Consider the following 11,945-nt stretch of genomic DNA (forward strand, 5'->3'; position numbering starts at 1 on the left):
CGATCGCTGTGAAACTCCCCCCCCCCCGTTTTTGGGGGGGGGGGGGGGGGAAGTTTCAGAGATGATAGGACGGGGAGAGGTCGGGGACTGACTAGATGGATAAAGGGGAACGGAGTCGAGGAATTGACATACGGGAAACTCAGGCCACAGAACATAAAATAAAACACAGCGCTCCTCGGCAATGTCTTCTCGTTTTTGCGCTTTTTGGTTATTTTTCTGTTCTGAGACCGTAACATACAGGGGAGTGGTACAGGTACTCCTCAATACTAAACCCCACTGGGACTCCTATACATCCGCATGCACAGACACACAAAGGTGGAACTTGATGGACCTGTGTCTTTATTCAACCTCAAATACTATGTAACTATGTTCTAGTGCTCATATATCATCCTACATCTATGGTCCCCCAAAACCCAGGGGTCGTGTCTCATCCTGGTGACGTGGCCTCTAGTCCTCTACTGATCACATGATATTGCCCAAAGGGGTCAGGGACCAGCCTGTGTTACGGCAGCCTATTTATTTACAACAATGGAAAACCAGACCTGCACCTTTTTAATGCACCTTCTGCGCTATGTATTGGGGTGCCATTCTGAATAAATGGTCCCACAACTCGCAGTGTGGTCATGCGCAGTAAAATGCATGTTTTAGCATGCACTACTGCAAGATATAGTTCATCAACTTGCTTCAGCACCATTTATAAGATAAGGGTGTCACCACCTGCCCACAATTAATATCAGGATGAATAACAAAGCTGCACAACACTTAGAGGCGTATTTAGACAACATTTGCAGGGCTGTTCCCTCTGCGGACGTCTTTTAGTTTCAGATTTGCATCTCGTTAATGCCGCTAGATGGAGCCGAGGAGCATAGGAATTTCTTGTGCTCCTCGGCTCCATCTACTGGCCATAATGTGGTGCAAATCCGAAACTAGGACCTTCGCCGAGGGAACAGCCCTGCAAATGTATCAATACGCCCCATAAACTGTGACCCTGAAATCAGAACAAAAAAACAAAATGATAAAATGTTACTGAATGCAACATTGTTACTATAAATCATCTCAGATCATTTACCCCGGTCTCCTAATCAGAGCACAGACTGCCATGACTAAAGCTGGCCTTACGTTGGGCTCTTCTTCTCGTTCACTCTGCAGATAAACAGCCCTCATGGGGCTATTGTAGTCTGACGGAGGCGGATGTACCGCTGTCAGAATACCCCAATAGTGACTGTAGCCGATTGGCTCCTCTGAGAATATTCAGACCGACCCCTTCGACAAAAGTCAATTGGAAAATGGGGCCCCAGACCAGACTCGGTAAAAATTCGAGTAGTGTATGGCCCGCTTTAGAGGTCCTGTGTTGCTGAAAAGGGGGTTTGCAGAATATTGTCTTAGAGCGCAAGCTCTGTGGGCTAGGAACCGCTGATACATTTTGAGGCTTTTATACTGTTTTCTGAATCTATTTTTGTTGTAAAGAGAAAATCCAAACTCTGACTGAAGTCCTGTACTCCGGAATACTTACTTACTCAGTAATAAAACAAGGAAACTGTCTGATATCTGTCTCCTGGGTTCTGTTTTGTTGCAAGTCGTATCTTATGACACACATACGGATTGATTTGTTATACATACGCAGGGCACACGGCATTCGCACAGCACCGGAGGCTCTACACGGTGCAGAGGAGTATAGGAAAGTATAAATATAATTTAATATGGCTAAAGCGGATCTATCAGTTTCTTTACAAATCTGCGTGAATGCATTCATCACATGTCACAATATACAGCAACAGTATCAGTGATCAGTCTGCTGCAGGCAGGAGGAAGCATTTCCTCAGTCTCCTCTCCCCCAGTGATCAGTCTGCTGTAGGCAGGAGGAAGCATTTCCTCAGTCTCCTCTCCCCCCAGTGATCAGTGTGCTGCACGCAGGAGGAAGCATTTCCTCAGTCTCCCCTCCCCCCGTGATCAGTCTGCAGCAGGCAGGAGGAAGCATTTCCTCATTCTCCCCTCCCCCAGGATTTTCAGACATTTGGACACATCCGAATTTCCGAATCCCAATGCACCCAAATGTGTCCGAATCAGAATTTCTGTTTCCGAATCTCGGGTCCCGCCCAAATTTCGTTCAAAAACTAAACTGAATCTGACGTGACTGTTCTGGCCAATCAGATGTGTTTTTCGGTGTAATGCATCCGAATGGGTCTGAATACGAATTTTCGTTACGGCAACATGGGAGCCATATACAGTATATACATATAATACTAAAGGTGACCCGGACCCGAATGGCATTCAGGATCCAAATTTCCAAATTGCATTAGGGAGCTCCCAAATTCCATTCGGGTCTGGGAGCCTCAGCTTTAGTATTATATGTACATGGCTCCCAGACCCGAATGGCATTCAGGAGCTCCCTAATGCAATTTGGAAATTTGGATCTCGCATACATTCGGGTCTGGGAGCCTCAGCTTTAGTATTAATATCTGTATAGAGTTTTCTGTGGTATTCGCAACGAATATTCGTATACTCATCCGAAACTGAGGAAAATTCAGATTTCATCCAAATCCCGAAATATCAGAACCGAATTGTTCCGCAGCTTACATGTCTATCCCCTACTTATAAATGGCCAAATTTCATTCCATCTATGCCAAAAAAAAAAAGTCTTCAAAGCATTCTCTATACCTTGTAACAAGTTCTACAATTGTAACAAAGATACAGAAACATTGAATGTTTTGTTTATGGAAAAGAAGATAAATGTTACAGGGATGTTGTGGATTCTGTTACTGTCCAGGAAGCCTCGTCTGCCTCCAGTATATAATCTCAATATAAGACAAGGTCACACCGGCACCGCCATCCTAATCTCGCGGGGTGACCCATGGTGATTATATACGAAACACTTCAGTCCACCGAGTCCTCAGAATTATACTGAGAGCGGCGTCATTTACTGAGCGACCTCTGACCTTGACTTTTTGGTGGAAAATTTCGGATAATCTTTGTCAGTGTCCTGGCCGGGCGTAGGGGACACCGCCGACAATTATATTCATTACACGGGACTGCTCCTGATTTACTGGGCTCTGGGGTATATGAAGCTGTGACCCCGTCTTCTGGGGGGTTCTGTTACCTCCGATATAAAACTTCAGAGAGGAAAGTGGAATTCACTATTTGGGGTTTTGTTGTTTACAATCAACTTCTCTCATGTGCTCATTTTTTGTTTATTAAAGAAGAACTCCGGGCATTTGGAAGACTTTCCCTTGTGGTGGGGCAACCTCCACACTGCAAGGGCTACGTTCTCATTTTTCTCCAGGGGATGGAATAAAGCAGATATACTCCCCTGATCCTTCCCACCAAAATTGCTAGACTGGTCTCGCAGCCTCTTTTCGCCCTGGGCTCTGGTGGTCTAAGGACTGCTGATGTCATCACCACTAATGCAGGTTCATTGACTTGCATTAGACGTGAGGATGCTGAGGAACTTTTCGCAGCAGGAGTGTAGGAGGAGAAGAGGAGAGTGCTGACCACCACAGGACCGTGGATCAGGTCTTGTGTCTTGGAGAAGAGGTGAGAGGGAGGGGTTCTACAGTCTTAGCAAACTTCCTTTCCTAGGGTGACAACATTGCTTTTCCAAAGATGCAATATACAGTAAGTGAGTGTTGTCACCCTAGGACAGGAAGTGTGTTTCTGGCAGGATCACCATGTAAAAAGAAATCCGACGCAGCCGCCACGTCTAAGGATTGGTAATCTGAAATATATAACATTTTTGTTCCTGGGTTTAGTGACACTTTAACTGTAACATGGCATCACTAGAGACCGGTGACATCACTGAGAATGCAGCCTATCCATTCACTAGAGGCCGGTGACATCACTGAGAATGCAGCCTATCCATTCACTAGAGGCCGGTGACATCACTGAGAGTGCAGTCTATCCATTCCCTAGAGAGCGGTGACATGACTGAGAATGCAGCCTATCCATTCACTAGAGACCGGTGACATCACTGAGAATGCAGCCTATCCATTCACTAGAGGCCGGTGACATCACTGAGAATGCAGCCTATCCATTCCCTAGAGAGCGGTGACATGACTGAGAATGCAGCCTATCCATTCTCTAGAGAGCGGTGACATCACTGAGAGTCCAGCCTATCCATTCACTAGAGGCCGGTGACATCACTGAGAATGCAGCCTATCCATTCACTAGAGAGCGGTGACATCACTGAGAATGCAGCCTATCCATTCACTAGAGAGCGGTGACATCACTGAGAATGCAGCCTATCCATTCACTAGAGAGCGGTGACATCACTGAGAATGCAGCCTATCCATTCACTAGAGAGCGGTGACATCACTGAGAATGCAGCCTATCCATTCACTAGAGAGCGGTGACATCACTGAGAATGCAGCCTATCCATTCACTAGAGAGCGGTGACATCACTGAGAATGCAGCCTATCCATTCACTAGAGAGCGGTGACATCACTGAGAATGCAGCCTATCCATTCACTAGAGAGCGGTGACATCACTGAGAATGCAGCCTATCCATTCACTAGAGAGCGGTGACATCACTGAGAATGCAGCCTATCCATTCACTAGAGAGCGGTGACATCACTGAGAATGCAGCCTATCCATTCACTAGAGAGCGGTGACATCACTGAGAATGCAGCCTATCCATTCACTAGAGAGCGGTGACATCACTGAGAATGCAGCCTATCCATTCACTAGAGAGCGGTGACATCACTGAGAATGCAGCCTATCCATTCACTAGAGAGCGGTGACATCACTGAGAATGCAGCCTATCCATTCACTAGAGAGCGGTGACATCACTGAGAATGCAGCCTATCCATTCACTAGAGAGCGGTGACATCACTGAGAATGCAGCCTATCCATTCACTAGAGAGCGGTGACATCACTGAGAATGCAGCCTATCCATTCACTAGAGAGCGGTGACATCACTGAGAATGCAGCCTATCCATTCACTAGAGAGCGGTGACATCACTGAGAATGCAGCCTATCCATTCACTAGAGAGCGGTGACATCACTGAGAATGCAGCCTATCCATTCACTAGAGAGCGGTGACATCACTGAGAATGCAGCCTATCCATTCACTAGAGAGCGGTGACATCACTGAGAATGCAGCCTATCCATTCACTAGAGAGCGGTGACATCACTGAGAATGCAGCCTATCCATTCACTAGAGCCCGGTGACATCACTGAGAATGCAGCCTATCCTGTCACAGGCGGTGGTTATCCGTCCTCTCTGCAGGTACATAATAAAACACAATACTGTGGAAGTCAGTGATGGATATTTGCAGATAATTAGCAGCTTACACTCTTAATGTATAAATGCTCCAATGTGACCTCTAAGTCAGGTGCATTCCTCCTCTGCGCTCACACATGCTAACACCATCACTCCGGCTGTGCGTTCACCTCACACTTAGTTACCAAACATTTAATATGGCAAAGCAGCTGTGAGAACCGTACGGCCGGCAATTACCGCGGGCTTGGTTTAAATAATACAAATATATCTGAGTATCAGAGGGCTGGGAGCCATAGAGAAGTCCATTTGCTGCGTTCGCGACGTAAGATTTATCGAGCACTTACACTGGAAGTATTTTAAACTCGGCAGATATGAATTAAAACGTAAGATTTGTGCTCCGGTGATGGAGGAAAGAGGTGTGTTTCCAATTTATAATTTAACCGCAATATAATATAAAGTGATATTTTGGGAGCCGGTGACCTCACCGAGCAAACGGTTGGCTATAATTTGTAAAGACGACAGTGTTCTCTATAGGGCCCGACTTGGCTGCACTCAGCAGAACGATGAAATATGACTTGTTAAGTTACTGCGCAGCTTCTCAAGAGTGCAAAGAGAGGCCATCGCCGGCACAAAGTGGATTTCAAGAATAAGTGCACCTATGTGACAATGATAGGGAGCTACGCTGCTGATTATAACTGGTTCAGCCATAAAAATCACCATTCTCTATGGCCCTAGAGGTTCCATTGTGTTAAAGAGGCCCTGTCCCTAGTGATGGGGGTACTGACCTGGGTTTGGATTGCTTGTACGTTCTTCAAACCCAACCAGAAATATGGGTTTGACGAAGGTTCAGGTGGATTGTTTCAAGGTCCACCCATGTCTTAGCAACCAATGATTGGTTGTTATAGGATGCTAGCAGCTGGACCGCACAGCATCACTGGTTGCTGGGATTTAGCTAGCCACTCATAAACATAGACAATATCTTATTGGGACTTACAGACACACAAGTGTGTATATATATATATATATATGTTACATACATAGACCCTAGGCATCCCGGATTCCTATCTCTTCAACTATCCATTATCTCTTCCAGCAGGGGTGCAGTAATGAAGCAGGGAGCCTGGCAGGTGGTCATGTGTCCACCTGCCCAGCTTCCTGATTGGATGGGAAGCCACACCCATCTTTCCTCGCAGCTTTCCTAGAAATCATTTCTGATATATAGTTTTTCCTTATTCACGATGCATCTTATACCAGACATTTCTATGTACCTCTTGATGGTAATTTTAACAAAAAAAAACATTTTCAATAAATATTAATTTTCGATGCTTTCATCTTTATTTAGTACCTAGAAGTCCCAAAGGGGTATTGTCTATTTATGAGTGAATATAGTGGGGTGATGGTACTCCCCCATAAGGGGATGATCTGTCTAGCTCTCCATGTTATTTAAATACAAACAGTATATACAGTATACATGCGTCCTAGCCACCAATGACGCTGCGCAACTCCGGCACCAGTCAACCAATGATGTTGCACTTGCCCGGGCTGCACAACATCACTGGTTGCCAGGACCCAGATGAAGGTTCGGCAGGTGGGTAAATTGTCCAGATCATTCAGCCAAGTGAACAGCATGGGTTTGGGTCCAACATATGGTTGAATCTGAACCCGAAGCTCATCCTTGACTGTCACTTTACATGCTAAGCAAGGTGAAAGTATCTACAAGAAACAACCCAAAACCCCAAACCCCCATATACTCACCTGGGACAACCACCTCTAAAGGAGCTTGAGCCTCCAATACCATCCATCACCCACATATATCGTCCTATTTACATCTCTAGCCTGGCAATTTGACACCAACTGGAACATGGTGGTTTCTCAAACTTTCACACCTCCCATTGTGGTCTTGGACAACCAACATCTACCTTGGCACATTCCCTAGTGGTTGGATTAAAGTGGAAGTAGCCTTAAAAAAATTGTTAGGTAGAATTATGGAATTTTTTGGAACATGGAATGACTCCTTTCCACCAAAAACATCATCAGTGTCATCCAGTGGCTGAATAAAGAAGACGCTGGGCTGTAAGAAGGCCAGGAGAAGATGGGAGAGGTTGCAGATGGAGCAATGAGGGAGAGCATGGACCTTGCATTTCGGAAGGAGGACAATCTAAGGGGTAAGTATGCTTGCACATTAAGGCAAATGGGTGACTGCAGCAGCTGTAAGTTGACCTTAATGTGGCCCCTCACCCCACATACACACACACACATGCGCTTTTAATTCACCTGCCATCATCCATGAACCATCTACAGCAAACACACGCAGATTATGATGGGTACTTGCCCCAGTTCTTTATGAATTCCCAAATCCCATGGCTCTGTCCACCCCCACACTCAGTGGTGCCACTTTAAATATTTTCATTGTTGGTTCTTCTTCCAATGGGGAGGTCAGGACAGTGCAGACTTACGGAGCTGGATGGAATTTGTGGCCGTTGAATCAAGGTAAGTGTGCATCTTAGTGGAGGGGGCGGGGTCAGGTTAGGTCAGGGCTAAGGGGCAAAAAGAATAGATGCACTTATGCTTTAGGGACTGAAACAAACTAACAAATGATCTTCTAGGTCATAACGCCGTTTCCACCCACAGGTCGTTCTAAGCCCCAGACGGAGGCGCCCCGGATTCACAGCCTTCCACCATAAGCCTTCATCTTCCGTTCAGAGATAACATTTGGGGTCCACTGCCACTTCCTCCTCCCCTGCTCCGTCATTCCCAGGATTGGCCTCTAATCCTGTCCGTTAAACGACCCAAACAGATGTTACGGAGTTGTAGTAAAGCGGACGGCGGACCTCGGCGTGCCAGTCCCACAGTGGGAGCGCCGTCCATAAATTGTGAGATCTTCGATAGGGAGGCCAAGCGCGCCGCGGTTCGAATCCACGCGCGGCTCACATCTGCAAGCCATTACTGCGCTGTTCAGCGTGCTCTGTGTCTGGCTGTACAAGCAAACAGCGGCCTCACTAATCTTCTCATTATATATATGCCGGAGCAACGTGTTTGTCTAAAACATATACACGGATCACAACTCAACTGTCTGACATGTTCACCGACATGAGAAGGAGAAAGAGAAGCCACCGGAATGGCTCGTGTTCCATGTAGTGATGGAATGTCCCGTCTGTCCGTCCGTTTGTGTGCGGGTTCCGTGTTCTTTTCCTTTGAGGTGTATTTATTTTTTGTGTTAATTCTTTATTTAAATCTGACCTCCGTCCTTCCCTTGAGTCTTCTATCTGACCTCTGTCCTTCCCTTCAGTCTTATATGTGACCTCCGTCCTTCCCTTCAGTCTTCTATCTGACCTCCGTCCTCCCCTTCAGTCTTCTATCTGACCTCCGTCCTCCCCTTCAGTCTTCTATCTGACCTCCGTCCTCCCCTTCAGTCTTCTATCTGACCTCCGTCCTCCCCTTCAGTCTTCTATCTGACCTCCGTCCTCCCCTTCAGTCTTCTATCTGACCTCCGTCCTCCCCTTCAGTCTTCTATCTGACCTCCGTCCTCCCCTTCAGTCTTCTATCTGACCTCCGTCCTCCCCTTCAGTCTTCTATCTGACCTCCGTCCTCCCCTTCAGTCTTCTATCTGACCTCCGTCCTCCCCTTCAGTCTTCTATCTGACCTCCGTCCTCCCCTTCAGTCTTCTATCTGACCTCCGTCCTCCCCTTCAGTCTTCTATCTGACCTCCGTCCTCCCCTTCAGTCTTCTATCTGACCTCCGTCCTCCCCTTCAGTCTTCTATCTGACCTCCGTCCTCCCCTTCAGTCTTCTCTCTGACCTCCGTCCTTCCCTTCAGTCTTATAGGTGACCTCCGTCCTTCCCTTCAGTCTTCTATCTGACCTCCGTCCTCCCTTTCATCTTCTATCTGACCTCCGTCCTTCCCTTCAGACTTATCTCTGACCTCCGTCCTTCCACTCAGTCTTATATGTGACCTCCGTCCTTCCCTTCAGTCTTCTATCTGACCTCCGTCCTTCCCCTCAGTCTTATCTCTGACCTCCGTCCTTCCCTTCAGTCTTATATGTGACCTCCGTCCTTCCCTTCAGTCTTCTATCTGACTTCTATCCTCTCCTTCAGTCTTGCACAGTTGTACCGGCTCCTCTTCCTCTGATGTCACTGCACACTGAGATCTTCTCACAATGTGCATTAGAAGCTGCAGCAAGTCAGATAGAGCCCGCCTCATTTTTCTGGATGGAGGACATCCAGCAGCATATATAGCTGTTATCTCCCCAGCCTCCTTTGCCCCTCAGCTCCATCTAGTGGCCATATTGCAGTATTTTCCAAATGTTACATTTGGCTTGGAAGGGAAATATACCGAGAACGTTGGCTTTTGCCTCCATTCGCGCAGACCAAACGTTCTCAGTGCGAATGGCTCTGCAACTTACAGACACACATTTGGTCTCGCTTGGGACAAACATAGATCTGTACTCGGACCAAACGGTTACAAATGATAAAGAAAGAGACTTGATGGCCCTTGTGGTCCTTTTCTGCCGTCACTCTTCTATGTTTCTATGACGTGTGTTTCCGCCCTCCTACCCATCGGACACGGATCTGCACACGCCATCAGCGGATCAAAAGGAGAACATTATTCTGTAACATCCTTTTATCTCTCCAACAAATGACGTTCCGCCGTGAGCAGACGGGACGATGGATCTCACGGAATGCTTGGTGAGGCCGCCCGCATGATCTCCAGCTGGAGGGGGAAGAAGCGGACGTGCTGCAACCACGACCCCAATATCTATATCTCCCCCCTCGCGTCACATCACGTATGACACATATAGCGGTTTGCACGTGAGCCGTGGAGATAACATAAACAGGGGGGTGGGGGGGTTGGCGTAGGTGGCATACGATGATGACATTGAGCAGATGTTTCAGTACTGAGAAGGTCTGATGGGAAGCGGCCAATAGGGCTCTGCGGTCCCCTCCGTTCTATGAAGGAGAGGGAAGACAACGTGTATCACATAACTGATAGTCATCAGACCATTGGAGGACCTCGGGCTATGTACACGCTTGGCTACGTTGTAACAATTACAAGAAGGGACCCGCAAGGGGGGCGGAGGGGAGGGGGGGGGATTAAAGGAGAAGGAATTCCGATGGATGAACCAGAAAATATGGCTTGAAGCTGAACTCCCGGCAAACAGCTGAATGCATGGATGTGATACTGTCCAGCCAGTCCTGAAATGTACACAGTCTTGCCTCTTAGCTTCACCCAGTCTGGAAGGGGAGGAGACCTGATTTTTTTTCTCTGCTGCATTTTCACTTTCACTTACCGGACTCCTGCGCACCCCCGGCCTGTGACTGGACAGTGAAAGGAAAAGCAGCAAACTGATAAACATGTCTGGTGGGAGACGTGATTTGTCTCTTTTGCAGTTCAGTAACATTCACAGGTCTTGCCCCTCCTCCAGCCTGTGATTGGACAGGAGTAAGCCCCTGTGCCTGTGTGATGGCATTCGGAGGTGACGGGTTCTCTTTATTGAACCTGTCACCTCCAATACAGGAGTTCTAGCACAGCACTGTGCTGCAGTGGCGTCACAAAGGGGGTGCGGGGGGTGCGGCCCGCACCCGAGTGACACCATTGGAGGGGTGACACCAAAATGACTCACAGTCATTTTGGTGTCATACCCCTCTGAAAAGTCGGGCACTCGGTCATGGACCGAACACCCGACAGTATCAGGAGAGAGGAGGGGACCCGGCGGCATACCTTATCCCGCCGGGTGACTGTCCCCTCCTCTCTCTGCCGGCGTCCATCACCAAGATGGCCGCCGGCAGGTATCAGAATACTGCTGCGCAGTGACGTCTCGGCGGGGTGACACTCGGTTACCGCTCCGGGTGTCACCCAGGCTCGGGACACCCCTGCTGTGCTGGCTCTCCTGTGACAGGTGAGAGGGGAGGGCTGCGAGTGCGGCTCTTCCATCTCAGTGTTCACACGGAGCAGAGCGAAGAACGGACGTTCTCCATCCTGAACTACCTTGCCGTGGTTCCGGGACACTCAGAAGAGCAGGGAACCCCAAAAACCACAACGGGGAGGGAGGCAGCCCGGAGCGGGTCGGACCATGAAGGGGGGGCAGGCAGGCTAATTATAAGCGATCTCGGTGGCATCGCCGAGATCACTGCTGCAGCTTCCCCGCTCTACATTCAACTCTGATTGCCCGGCGCAGGGCCAAATCTAGAAAAACAACCACCCGCCCGGCGCCCGGAACTGCATCCCCCGTGCATTGGGCGATAGGAATGCCACACCCCTTCTGCTGCCCCTCTACTCCCGAGCCTCGGTGGCCTTGTGGGAAATCTGGCCCTGCCTGCAGACGTAGGTCTACATTTAGGGAGAAGCCGGCCTCTCCATGTAGTGGTTGGGACAGGTGCACTATATATATATATGGGGGGAAATTCTCGCTTATCACCTCCTGCGCTGCCTTCCTTCCCAACATCCCCGGCCAAGCAAAACATGTCACCGAGCCCCCAGAGCAGCTTCCTAAGCCGGGCCAGAGATCCCCCCAGAAAAGTGAGACGTTAACCTCTTAGCACATGGATACCGCCGGGGAAAACGCTCCATAAAACACACCGGGGACCCCCAAAGCCCCCATATTTATAGCAAATTCCATCAAAGTCAAAGAACAAATCAGACGCAGTCATGAAAAAAAACCAAACTCTGCTCGGATCGAAGGGGATATGGAAAGGAAAGAGGAGGAAATGGGGGGGGGGGGGGGGGGGGCGCA

Source organism: Nanorana parkeri, unplaced genomic scaffold, assembly GCF_000935625.1.
Source record: "Nanorana parkeri isolate BGI_ZX_2015 unplaced genomic scaffold, ASM93562v1 scaffold685, whole genome shotgun sequence".
NCBI classification, from domain to species: Eukaryota; Metazoa; Chordata; class Amphibia; order Anura; family Dicroglossidae; genus Nanorana; species Nanorana parkeri.